Source organism: Physeter macrocephalus, chromosome 10 (genome assembly GCF_002837175.3).
Source record: "Physeter macrocephalus isolate SW-GA chromosome 10, ASM283717v5, whole genome shotgun sequence".
Classification (NCBI taxonomy): Eukaryota; Metazoa; Chordata; class Mammalia; order Artiodactyla; family Physeteridae; genus Physeter; species Physeter macrocephalus.
In genome coordinates, this window is record NC_041223.1 from 2915359 (window position 1) to 2929398 (window position 14040).

General features: G+C 49.4%; 1 protein-coding gene across 1 annotated transcript in view; it reads left to right on the forward strand.

The window, feature by feature from the left end:
- The window catches only part of SFT2D1 (SFT2 domain containing 1), a 65474-nt gene that overhangs the window by 50038 nt on the left and 1396 nt on the right, over positions 1-14040 (forward strand). The gene's annotated exons all lie outside the window — the stretch shown is intronic.

The following is a 14040-nucleotide window of genomic DNA, read 5'->3' on the forward strand; positions in this document are numbered from 1 at the left end:
GAGCCGAAATCCTCTTAGGTTACAGCGTTTAAGAGTCACAGACCTATTCATGCATGTTATGTAATCACTATTGTTAAAGATAACCATATTACTTCAGGAATTTAGCTCCAACACCTTAAAATTTACAATTTACGTACTCAGATAAATTTTTTTCAAGAAAGTTAATTACAGAAAAAGGAGTATTTAATACTCTGTTACACAGAAAATAGCATAATAGTTATAATGCTTTTAATAGCCATGCCTTCAATTAAGAATATTTTCTTCTACGAAATACAGTTGCTATGAAAATCTGAATGTTTTAGTTGGTAGGGGACGAAATAGAAATACTGAAAAGTTGAAAACTGGTTTCCTGGCAGTGAAATGAAGTTGCCAAAATCCAAGGAATCTGGACTCGGGGGGCGCGTGGACAGTCGCCAGCGGGAGGGGCGTCCTGTCTGCTGTCTGAGTGTGGTGCTTATTTCAGGGCCGGCGCCTGTCCTGTACATCCTGCGCTACGGCTACATTCACGGGTTGGGGTGAGAACCTTGCTTGCAGCGAAGGGACTGACAGGCACCTGGTGGAAACAAAGCCACCAGAACCACAGACAGAGGATATGTGGAAACAAACCACCAGAACCACAGACGGAGGATACGTTTTCTCCCTGGGGTCAGGTGGCAGGTTGGGAAATGGGGGCGGGGGTGGAGGGCAGGGAGGGTGATAAAGGGTTAAAGATGGAGGGATAAGGCTGCATCCTGGAGCCAGTCGGGAACGGGTCCCTTTCTTGGGCTTCTGCAGGGAACAGAGCTGCCATCGCAGAATGTAAACAAAACCAGGGAAGGGTCCGACCACACCTTGGCCAGGGCACACGTGCACGCGTGTGCACACACACACACACACACACACACATCCTCAAAGAGGGGAAACTCTGCAGCATGATTGAAGCTGTGTGATCCAGAAGGAGATTCTCCTCCGGCGCGAGACAGGGTGGCAGCTTGCTCACGACGACCTTGCGTTTAGCGGAAGGGGACAACTGCACGCTTTGGGGGCGGGTGTGACACGGCATAGCTCCACGCGTGTGGTGCACGCAGAGCCCAGAGCACGTCAGGGAGGCCAGTCCGCCAGGACGGAGAAGACAGCGAAGGCTTCGCTGAGGAGGAGGAGGAGGAGCAGGAAAAGATCAAGGGCGGGTTGAAAACACAGAGATAAGAGAGGGCTGCGCGTGGGGGCGCGGGATGGGAGCTGCTGAACGATTAGCAACCACGTTAGGCCACACTAAAGCGTCTGGGAGCAGGAGGCCAAATGGGGCGCTGATGTGATGGGGCCGTCGTCCTGGAGACACTGCTCTGAGGCCCGGAGTGGGCACTGGTTTGGAGACCAAGGGCCAGAAGTCCAGGTGGTGGGATTTGCCCAGGTGAGCAAGGCCCGGACTGAGGGCGTGTCGTGGGCATGCAGAGGGGATAACGGGTCTCAGAGGGTCCAGACGCAGAAGTGACAGAGTTGAACTGGTTGAGGGACAAGGAGGGAGGGGCCGAGCGCGGTCACCGGGCTCCCGGCTCCGATGCCGCATCACCAGGGGCCGTGCACCCAGGGGGGGGCACGCCGCGGACGGTGCGTACCTGTGAGTCAGTGTGGGCCGTGCGGCCTCCCAGATGTGTCTGCGACGTCCAAGTATTTCCACCCAGGGACTGTTACATATTGAAGAGAGAGAAGGTGAGACAGTGCCTGGAGGGCGGCGTGTCTGGAGAATTCCAGAGACAGCGACAGGACGGGGAGGGCTGGGGGGGTGGTCCTGGTGGCGGGGAGGGGCCGGCGAGAGGATGGAGTGAGACAGAAGTCACCGGGTGACAGTTGGGTGTTTGGATAGCAGCATCAGATGTAAGGTAGGGACCAAGAAGCATCCACAGATTTGACGCCATGGAGGCCACCAGTATCCTTGCAAGAGCCATGTCCGCGCACTGGGGGAAGGAAGGAAGACGAGACCGGGGAGAGCGGACGGATGGCAGGGGACGTGGGGCTGGAAGGAGCTGCGGGGGCCACGCTCTCAGCTTCCACTCTGCAGGGAAGGGGGCTCTGCCGGCTGGCGGGGTCACAGCACGGGGTATGCTGGGCTCCTTTCTTTCTTTTTTTCTTTTAACGTGGAAGAGGTTCGAGCGTGTTTCAATCATGATGAAGAGGAACGCAGACAGAGAGAGGCTTAAGGCGGGAAAGACAGAGCGCGGCCCGGGAGGCGGGAAGGTGGGGGGCTCCCATGAGAAGGACGAGTAACGGGTCGGAAGAGGAGGCTGCAGGAGGGGCCGGGCCGAGGCGCGCGCCGCGATGGGAGCGGGGAGTGGAGGGCTCTGCTGGGGGACCCGCTTGTCCCTGTGAAGTGGAAACTGAGGTCGCATCATCCAGCCGGGGGGGGGGCGGGGCGCAGCCAGCAGCGCAGGGAGAGGGAGGCCGCAGGAAGCGGACTGGGGGGCTGGAGACCTCGCTGGGCAGCGGCCTGGTCGCTGGGGTCGCGGACTGCGGGCGGGACCCCCGCTGCGCGGAGGGCCAAGGGCCGGAGGCCGAGCCCGGGGCGCTGCTTCTGATGGAGGAGCTGCAGGTGACAGCGGAGGAGGGGGCGGCGGGTCAGGTGGAGGGGGACAGGGCGGGCCTCGCGCGGGCAGACGGGGACGTCACCCGGATCCCCGCGTGGGACGGGCTGGCCAGGAGGCCGGCGGATGGCGAGCCGGCCCGCACCGCTCACGCGGAACCGCGGGCCTCTCTCTGCCTCGGTGACCAACGATGGTGCGAAGCGGGGCCCAGGGACACCAGCCGTCCACGTGCTTCCGGGGGGTGTCACCCACGAGGGACTCTCTCTTTTTTTCAGTCAATTCGTTAATTTATTTTGAGACAGTAATAAAGCCGTTGCTCATCAACATAATTTTTTTTTTTACGAAAAAAACCACTCTGTTTTCCAAACCAAAGAAAAATGGCATTGTTTTCTATTTCCGCAAATTTCTTTAAATGTCTGGCTTAATAGGAAACAGCCAGATTCTCATACCTGCTTCTTCATTTGATCTGTTGGAAAATCATATGTCATAAAGCCCCTGGAAAACTCTAATGTACACTCACGACGGGATGAGAGTGAAAGAAAGAAAATTTTCTGACTATGGCGAAACTTGGTTTGCTCTCCCGGACTGCTCGGAAGGGTCTTGGGGGTTCTGGCGACACTGGACCACATCCTGAGGGCTGGGGGTTCACAGTCCATACTCTCTGTGCACTGGACTCTCTTAACGACTGAAATGCGGGGAGAGAAGACAGGTGCAGCCTCTAGAACTAAGGAGATCCTCAGAGGAAAGGCAAGTTGAAGAAAAAAATGGATTGGGAACTGCTTTACCCAGCAAGTGGTAAACTTCCACATCTTATCCCAAGACTAGCAGGCTACAAACAAATGATGAACAAAACAAACAGAAGCCTTCAGAAGCTTTTATTGGGCTTGCCTGGTGGCGCAGTGGTTGAGAGTCCGCCTGCCGATGCGGGGGACGCGGGTTCGCGCCCCGGTCCGGGAGGATCCCACGTGCCGCGGAGCCGCTGGGCCCGAGAGCCGTGGCCGCCGAGCCTGCGCGTCCGGAGCCTGTGCTCCGCAACGGGAGAGGCCACGACAGTGAGAGGCCCGCGTACCGCAAAAAAAAAAAAAAAAAAAGAAGCTTTTATTAATTTGACAGGAGACGAATCTGTGATTAACATCTCAGATACATTCCTGGCGTCCTTGGTTGGACTGTTAGAGGACGTCCCTGTCCTCTGAGCCACGGCCAGGCCTGCACTTCTGCACTGGACGGATGCAGGATGGGGATCCTTTTGTTCTGAGCCTGTGGCCGCCCCTCTAGAAGAAGAGACGGCCAGTGTCTCGAGGACGTTGCGTGAGGCAGGGGTGGCTTTCCCAGAAGCAGCCTCCATGTGTCTCTGGCCTTTCAGGTCTCCTGTCTCCAAGGTGACAGCGTGGCCACACAAATGGAATTGCAGTTTCCTTGATCTGGGATTTCAGTACTAATTTTTTTTCTCAGAATTGAGCAGTTTAGGTTTCTCCTTCCTTAAATTAGTGTCATTCATAGCACCAACACTCAGGTCAAAATTTGACACAGAATATTCTATGATTTAAAGAATAGTTTCCCCCAGCCAAATAGACAAAAATACCTGAATTTCAGATATGGGTGTTATATTAGTTTGCTGTAACAAAGTGACACAAATTGGGTGTCTTAAACAGCAGAACTTAATCGTCTCATAATTCTGGAGATCAAGGTGTGGGCAGGGCTGGTTCCCGCTGAGGCTGTGAAGGAGAATCTGCTCCAGGCCTCGCCCCCGACCCCTGGCGGTGGCTGGCGACCCTCAGTGTCCCTGAGCTGTATGTAGATGCGTCACCCCAAGCCCGCCTTCATGTTCATGGCGTTCTCCTGCGTGTGTGTGTCTGTGGCCAAGTTTCTGCTGTTTATAAGGACACCAGTCGTATGTGATCAGGGCCCATCCTGCTCCAGTACGACCTCATCCTACCTACTTACCTCTCCAGCCACCCTATTCCAAGTGAGGTCACCTTCTAGGTTCTGGGGGTTAAGACCTCAACATTGGAATTTTTAGTGAAGGCAAGTCAACTCGTCAGAGCTGCAGTCAAATGACTGTTGCCATCTTTCCTTTATGAACTGTAGCTTGTTTTTAGCGTGATGTATACCCGGGCCTCAGATTTTCAGAGGTTAATTCTGTCATCAGCAGCGGGCTCTGTGAGAGTTACGAAGTTAAAAAATAGATTCCAGAATGCCTTGGTCATGCTGGCTTTAGTCCTGTTTTGACCAGACCACCGTGTTCTGATGTAACACTAGGAAAGAAACGTTTGGGTTTAATGGGATGCTGATTTCTTCTTGTAAAGCTCTGTGACGTCATCTGGAACATCGCTGCTTGTGAAACAGAAGGTCTGAGTATATTTGTGCTTTAATCACGTGTGACATTTCCCACCCGTTGTATCTTAAGATTTTCTTCCTCTGAAGCCCTCCCATTTCTGTTACCAGGGTGAAGCCCAACACTTGTCAGGAGGAAGTTTATGGAGATCTCAAGGACTTTAAATAATTGCTTTAAAAGCACAGATTCCAGTTTGACACGAAAATATTTCAACTATATTATGGTATTTCATTATCAAATTTGAAACACTTCCTTTAAGATGCTCAGAGTCGGGAGGGGAAATGGTTGTGTTACGGATGATTCTGTTATTAAAGTGAGCTCCATCTCTGCCTTCCCACAGCTGCCCTCCCCTCCCCCACCTCCTGGCCCCTTGCTTTTTTCCCTAGAGGACTCCGGTGGGGGGAACAGCTGGTGAGTGAGGGGCTCATCAGGGCCCAAAGGCCTTGGCTAAGGGCCAAGGTAAGGGAGCCTGGAGGACAGGCTTGCTGCCATCTCCCTGGCCCCTTCCTCCCAGGCCTGGACTCTCAGTTTAGGGAGGGGTAGTATTAAAAAAAAAAAAAAAAAAAAAGATGCTCAGAGTCGCAGGGTTACTTGAACTTGAAGCTACTGCCTCTCGTTTTCTCCTCTGACGGGATTCGGATTGTCACGAGAGTGACCAGGGTTTTCCTCAGCTCGTTGGGTTTTCTTCCTTCCTCTGAACAGTGTAACACACGTTCAGCTCAGGGAACACCACGGTGCCCCTTCTGTGTGCCAGGCTGTGTTCTGGTGGTAGAGATGCAACAGGTGAACAAAATGCAAACCCCAGGTCTGGTGGGCACTGACTCTGGCCGAGGGAGGCAGCCAGGAAGCCAGAAAAGTCAAACATCTATGAAACTACATAAAATCTCGCACAAGTAAATTATATATATAAAAAGAGTTTGCTGAGATGTAATAAGCAGTATGGAGGAAAGCAAAGCAGGGATGCAGATGAGGACCAGGCGTGGGGAAGGCCCAGAAAGGCGCATGCTGAGAAGGGGGCTGGAGGGGCCCGCGGAGCAGACACCGCAGCCAGGGCAGTGGGCGGCCGGGCTCCGTGGCCCGAGCCTGAAGCTGGGGAGGTGGGGGGCGCAGGTCACAGGGGCAGAGGAAGCTCCATGGCAGCAAGCCTCAGGGAGTAAAGGGGCGACAGAGCTGTGTCCCGGAAGGGCAGCGAGGGGGGCAGCCTGGGGGCCGTCACGGTGGGGGAGGGTTCTCAGAGCCTCTCTGCAAGAGCCCATCCCAGAGGCTCCCAGCGTCAAGCACCAGCTGCGTTTGCAACCCTGTGTGGGGAGGGTGGTCCAGGGAACCAACAAAGTCACTCTGAGCAGGACATGATCTCTTCCCACGGGAGGAGGACACACATGTACATGTCTATGCGTGCACACATGCACACACCCACACGCACACACACACGTGCGCACACGCACACTTAGACCAGGTCCACACCGCCAACCTGGAGGAGCTACAAAACCATTACGTAAGGTTCGATAATGGGCCTCACGACCATTGATTACGTTTCTGATGTTTGTGAAAAGTACAAACATTGGAAAGGGAGGCACAGAGAAGGAAACTATGTTCTGTTCACCATTCTCGACCCCAAAGAACACCGTAACCGCAACCAGTGTCTCACTAACTAAGAGACAGACAGTAACAAGCCTTGGTGAGGATGTGGAGAAATCGGAGCCCTTGTACGTTACCGGTGGGAATGTAAAATGATGCAGCCGCTTTGGAAAGCAGTTGACAGTTCCTTAAAAAGTTAAACATCGAATCACCGTGTGACCCAGAAATTCCACTTCTAAGTGTATACCCAAGATAATTGAAAATATATGTTCACGCCAAAACTCGTACATGATTTTGATAACAGCATTCTTCTTTTTTTTTATTGAACCATTCAACGTTTTTTAAAAATTTTTATTTATTTATTTATTTATTTATTTATTTTTGGCTGTGCTGGGTCTTCGTTTCTGCGCGAGCGCTTTCTCTAGTTGCGTTGAGCAGGGGCCACTCTTCATCGCGATGCGCGGGCCTCTCACTATCGCGGCCTCTCTTGTTGCGGAGCACAGGCTCCAGACGCGCAGGCTCAGTAGTTGTGGCTCACGGGCCTAGTTGCTCCGCGGCATGTGGGATCTTCCCGGACCGGGGCACGAACCCGCGTCCCCTGCATCGGCAGGCGGACTCTCAACCACTGCGCCACCAGGGAAGCCCAGCAGCAATATTCTTAATAGTCAAACAGTGAAAACAACCCAAATGTCCATCTAGTGATAAATGGATAATCAAAATGTGGTCTATCCATACAATGGCATACTAGTTAGCCATGAAAAGGAATTAAGTTCTTATATATCTGCTACAACACTGATGAACCTTGGAAAAGTTTCACCTTTTGCTAAGGGAAAAACTATGTCTGATTCTATTTGTAGGAAATGATTCTATCCGTATGAAACATCCAGAATATGAAAGACTATTGTGTTAGTCTGCTGGGGATGCTCTAACAAAAGAGCAGACTGGGGGGCTTAGACATCTATTTTCTCACAGGTCTGGAGGCTGGCACTCCAAGATCAAGGTGTCAGCAGGTTTGGTTTCTCCTGAGGCTTCCCTCCTTGGCTTGCAGGCGGCCGTCTCCCCGCTGTGTCCTCACATGGACTTTTCTCTGTGCACCCGCATCCTTGGGTTTCTCTGTGTCGAATCTCTTCTTCTTATAAGGGCAGCAGTCAGATTGGATTAGCGCCCGCTCTAAGGGCCTCATTTCATGATCCTCTCTTTAAAGGCCCATCTCCAAATACAGTCACCTTCTGAGGTCCTGAGGTTAGGACCCCAACATATGAATTTGGCAGGAAGGAGGAGGGCACAGTTCAGCCCCTAACATCTTTAGAGACAGGAGAGGATTAGTGGTTGCCAGGGGCGAGGGGGGAGGGGGAACAGGAGTGACTGCTAATGGGGAGGGGCTTCTTTGGGGGGCAATGAAAATGGTCTAAAACTGATCCTGGTGACCGTTGCACAGCCTTGTGAATTTAAAAGGGTGAGTTTTATGATATGTGAATTGTATTTCTCAATTAGAAAAACAAGATTCTGCTAACCTCCAGAAGAGGTTAATATAGGCGCCAGTGGGAGAAAAACAGGAGGAGTAAGGACAAAATCACGAAGAAAGTGTTTCCTGTAGCTCGCCTGGACCTCCTGACTGTTTCCCGGTGCCTTTGCTAAGGCACCTGCTAAGGACTCCATGCTGTTGCCAGGCTCCGAATTCCAGGAAGGAAAAAAGCCAAGAAATAGAACAAAGGCTCCGTGGTGGCTGAGCTCCCCGGGCCCAGCCCTGGTGATGGCTTCTGCGGGCAGAGAGGGTGTGGACCGCGTGCTGCTGTGCTTGGGAGGACGTTGCCTCTGCAGCGTCCCATACGCCTGGGTCTCCGCTTCTCTGCCTGTCCACAGCCTTCCTCTTTTGTAAAAATCATCATTCCTGTTCTGAGCCCATTCTGTGCCCCAAGGGAGCCCGGAAGGGGGTGGTTTGCGGAGTCCTCTTCTGCTTGATAGCTCCCTGGGCCTTGGGGCAGGAGGGCCTCCCACTGGCGCTGGCGGCTGCCTCTGTCATCTGCCCGCTCATCCTTCTGGCTGTGAGTCTGCACAGACTGAACATCCCAACGTTCTCCCAACATTGTAGAGACCACACTTGTTACGTGTGGGGGAAAAACACAACGTGAGCCCTGTCTTAGAATAGAAATTATCCTGATCCAAAATTTGATACATTTTTTTAAAATGTGTGACTTAATACGTCACGAATCTTGAACGATCTAAAACAGCGAAGGGAAAGAATGTCAGCAACAGACATTTTCATGCCGCTGCAGACAAAGAAAATACAACAGGTCCCGCCGGAGCAGGTAGTAACCATTTGTGTCACAAGTTGAACTTGTGGTCCTTAATATTTGTCTATTTAATGTCCTCAGTCCACATGTGACAACACGGCCATGATTAGTGGCGGAAAACATCCCTGTGCCTTTATACTAAAAACCGATCGCTCTGGCAAAATTAAAACTTTCTTTGAGAGCATAAATTTGCACCTTCTAACAAACCTTTCAGAAAAAGGTCACTTTACATGAATGCATGTGAAAAATTCACACAGCTCTCGGTCATCCACAGTCACAGAAGAGAACATGAGTTGAAGTCAACCAATAATGTGGAAAATCCAAAGACGTCGCGTATTTTAAATTCTTTCCCTGTTGCGTCAAGATTTGCACCAAGTAGCAGAGAGGGAGTGGCGGCTCCTTGGTCCATGGCGCCCTCTGGAGGAGGAAAGGGGAAGCGACGCGAGGCGGGCGGGACGTCGGGGTGGAGGAGATGCGAGCAGGTGCGCTCCTGGAAAAGCCAGCTGTGTCCGCAGGCGGGATTTCAGGCTGTACAACCGCTCGGGGGTCCTCTCAATTTCAAGTTGAGAAACTCGCATCCAGAGAAGAGAGGCTGTGTCCACCCTGGCTCTTTGAGGCCAGGACCCTGGAGTGGGGAGACCCTAGTCCCTCCCCGCCGTAACCACCGGCGCTCTAGCAAGACTTCAGGGCGCGGCAGGCAGGTCCCAGGATTGGATGGAGCGAGCCTGAGGTCATCCCGGAGCTTTCTGTGTTCTTTATGAGGGAGCGCCAGGGTTTGCAGCCCACGCGTGTGGGTAGTTTGGGAACACTGGAAGATATTCCAGAACATTGCACAGTGTGAGCCAGCAGAGGCCAGAGCGGGGCCCGGTGAGGCTGGAAGCTTGCTGGAGCAGGTGGTAACTGTGTTCGTGTTAACAAGTTGAACTCGTGGTCTTTACTATTTCTCTGCTTGATTCCTCAGCTCACATTCTGCCCTGTGTGGCTTGGGCAGCGTTGCTTAACCCCTCTGTGCTGAGGTTTGCACGACTGGAAGTTAGGCTAATTCCCACACCTATTATACATCTTGGGTCGCCCCGAGGGTTTAACGGGTTAATTTGTATAAAACACTTGGAACTGTGCCTGCGCTCGGCACACGGCTACCACGAGGAAGCTGAGGTCCGTGAAGGTGGTGATGATGACAGTGTCTGAGCCAGTCTAGTGAGGGTTCTGGGGGCACAAAGGCGATCTTGTCACACACCGCGGAATTCAGTAAGGACCTCCACCTCCGTCCTCACTCGGGGCCGCAGAAAGGAAACCCGGGTAAAGCTGCTAGCTCCTTTGCCGTGTCTTTACCTCCAGTTGGCTAGATTAAGCAACATAAATAACTTTTCCCCTATTTTCTTGGTAGATTAAAAGATACGAACGGGAGACCCACAAATTTCGAAAAAAGTTAAAAACGCAAAGTATCAATACTGAAAAAAGCATAGGCCCTGCCACCCCAAAGCACCACCTCCCGTGCCTGAAATTAATGAACTTACAAATGCACACGAACAGGGGCATATACACACAAACACACATGTGAGCATACAAGAGCACACACAGACCCACACAGAGACACACACACATGAGCATACACACACACACACACACGCACAGACACACTTGAAGAATAAGAAGACAGTGAAAACAAATGACCAGACATAGAAAAGACTCAAAGGTATAGGACAGGGGAATCATTTTGAGGCTTCAGAGTAATTAGTTATCATACAAAACAAATTTACTTTTTAATCCAGGGGAAAAAAACTAAAGGCCTAATCCTGTTTGAGACATTATTTCATCTAACAGAGGTGAGATCAGCAAAGATTGCTTTCCGATTAAAAACACTATTTCATTTTTAGAAGCAATACAAACAAAATAACAGCTGCATTTACCCTTCAACCTGGCAAGCCCACTTCTGGTAATCTATCACGAAGGTATAGCTGCACAAGGACAAAGTTATTAATTGCAGAGTTATTTGTGATAGTACAAGGCTGGAAACAACCGAAACATCCATGAATAAAGGGCTGGATTTGAAGCTACACAAGAAAGAGGAAGGCCTCTGTGTACTGAAACATTAAGACCTCCAAGGTCTTGTATCAGGTGAAAAAAAGCAAGAGTCAGAACAGAATAAACAGAATCTACATCTTCGGCACTGTGGGTGGGAAATAAGGATATAGGTATGTATACATATACCCAAAAAGAAGCAGATGAACCAGAAGCTCGTGGTTCCATGGTAACCTGTGGGGACAATTCAGGGAGAACAACGATGGAATGAAAGTGAGACTTCAATCGTTAATTCTCGAATCCTCCTTGATTTTCGAATCATGTAAATGTGTCATGTAAACTAACTGAAAAAAGCAAACCCTAAAATTGAAAGCCAGAACTAGTGAGGCTAATTGTAAATATATCAATTTGATAACGTAACCACATAGAGAAAGTAATCATTTCAAGGGTCCGTAAAGCATAGTATTTTTATGATTTATATTTTTGTGCATGCTTCGAGGAATACAGTCAAAGTACAAAGGGAGTTACAAAGAAATCTTAAACATCATATAGTCCTTTTGTTCTTCGTCATAATATTAAAATTATTATTTTGAAACTATCTTATAAATGTTATTTAAAAGAACTAACATGTTACCATAGTGGATTAAATAGATTGATTTTAGAATACCAAGCAGTCTTGTATACCTGAAATAAAACTTAGTTGTTTGTGGTGCACTTTTAAAAATGTATTGCTGAATTTTATTTGCTAATATTTTGTTACAGATTTTTGTGTCTACAGTTGACCCTTGGACAACATGGCTTTGAACTGTGTAGGTCCTTCAATGGGTGGATAGTTAAACAGCCATAGTGGAATATTATTCAGCAGTAAAATGGAATGAATTATGAAGACACTCAGTAATTTGGGTGACTCTCCAGAGAGTTACGCCGAGTGCGAAAAACAAGCCCCCAGATGTTACATACTCTGTGATTCCATTAACTTCCATAACTTTCTTCAAATGATAAAATTATAGAAATGGAGAACAGATTTGTGGTGGCCAGGGGTTATGGCGGGAGTGGTGGCAGGGAGGGACATAGATGTGGCTACAAAAGGGAAACACGAGAGATCATTGTGGGAATGGAACCCTTCTGTGCCTTGAGTGTATCGATGTCTGTGTCCTGGCTGTGATAGTGAACCGTAGTTATTTTTTTATTTTTTTATTTTTTTGCGGTACGCGGGCCTCTCACTGCTGTGGCCTCTCCCGTTGCGGAGCACAGGCTCCGGACGCGCAGGCTCAGCGGCCACGGCTCACGGGCCCAGCCGCTCCACGGCATGTGGGATCTTCCCGGACCGGGGCACGAACCCGTGTCCCCTGCATCGGCAGGCGGACTCTCAACCACTGTGATGTGGGATCTTCCCGGACCGGGGCAAGAACCCGCGTCCCCTGCATCGGCAGGCGGACTCTCAACCACTGCGCCGCCAGGGAAGCCCTGAACCGTAGTTTTGAAAGACGCTATCATTGGGTGAAATTGGGTAAAGGGTACACAGATCTTGCATCATGTGACTCTACAAATATCTCGAAATGGAAAGTTTACTTAGAAAACAAATTATATATGTGCAAATGTAGAAAATATATATAAATTATATAAGATATATATTTACATATGAAATGCTTTAAAACACTCCTGAAATACACACAATTAGATCTGAACAAATTGGAAGACATACAATATTCTTGTATAGGAAGCCTCAGCAATATAAAGTTGTCAGTTCTCCCGATTTTCAAAATATTATGTAATTCCAAATAAAAACCAACAATTTTTTCCCCTGAAGGTAGATAAATTGATTATAAAGTCTACGTGAAAAATAAACTAGGAAGAATAAACAGGAAAACCTTGAAAAAGAAGAATTTAGTTTGGGGGACAGGGCTAGCCCTTCCAGACATTAAAATACACTATAAAGTCTCTATAAATAGAGCAAGGTAGTATTAGCACATCACTGGAACAGAACAGAAAATCAAGAAGTTGACCCCTGTGCATATGGAAATTGAGGGGGATAGATGCATCATCGTAGATCTTAGTGGGAGAAAAGATGGGCTTTTTACTAAACGATGTTCAGACACACGGATAGCCTTTGGGAAAATGTAAATTCCGTCCATATTACCGCATACTGTACTCAGGATAAATTTCAGTGCTTCAGAGATCTGAAGGTCAAAAGCGAAACCACCAGTACCTGAAGAAGGGACTGGTGGTATGTCATGTTATCCTAGACCTGTACGTGTGTGGTGCTAAATTTGGAGGCCGATCCTACCACGGAACCTGTGTGGCCTTCCCATCGCCAAGAGCTGCGGATTTGACGGTCGGTTACGTGAGTCAGCTGCATGGGCTCAGCACACGCTTCCGTTCGCCGGGGCCCAGGCAATGAGGTTCTCACTGCGGTTCGTGGCACTGGGTATATGCAACGTCCTAACTCTTCAAAGAGGAAGAGACGTCACTGAGGCGAACTTCCTCAACAGTGAAGGGAGTAAAAAGGACAAAAGCAACAAGAAGCTAAAGTGCAGTTACACCTTTGATTTAAATAACACGGCTACTCCCCAGCTCAGAAAGAGATAAAAAAGGTCTTGATCTGAGACAGAGAACCGCTTTTCCGGGTCGGAGTGCTCCCGAGCACGGTGGATGACAGCCCACCGACCGCCAGGAAAAAGTGTGTCTCAATTTTGGAGAGTGAACGTTTCTTCAAGCCCTTCCTCCTATTTTTCCCTGGGTGAGGCTGATCAGGGAGGTCTTGGTAGCCTCCTGCTTTCTTTCTATCTTCTTCCTGGGCCCAAACGTGGCGTTTTTTAAGGTTAAGTCAAAGGGATAAATGTGATTCTCAAAGACCACTGTAAATTACCCATGGCAATGGATTGTGTCCTCTCTTATATTCTTTCTTTTTTTGACTATTTGATTATGAAATGATAAGACTGATGTTCATGCCAGCTTAAGGGTATTTATAACCTTATTTCTTTATACTTAAATCTTGTTTATATAGAACTTTTCTTACCAGAAGAATCATCTATGATGTAAAATAAGAGGGTAGAGACAAATTTTATTTTATTTTTTAAAAAAAATCATATAATTAATCAACCTTATTGAGGTGTAATGTACACACAACAAAAATTCACGCATCTTAAGTGTACCAATGGATGACTTTTTTTCTTTTTTTTTGCGGTACGCGGGCCTCCCTCTGTTGTGGCCTCTCCCGTTGCGGAGCACAGGCTCCGGACGCGCAGGCCCA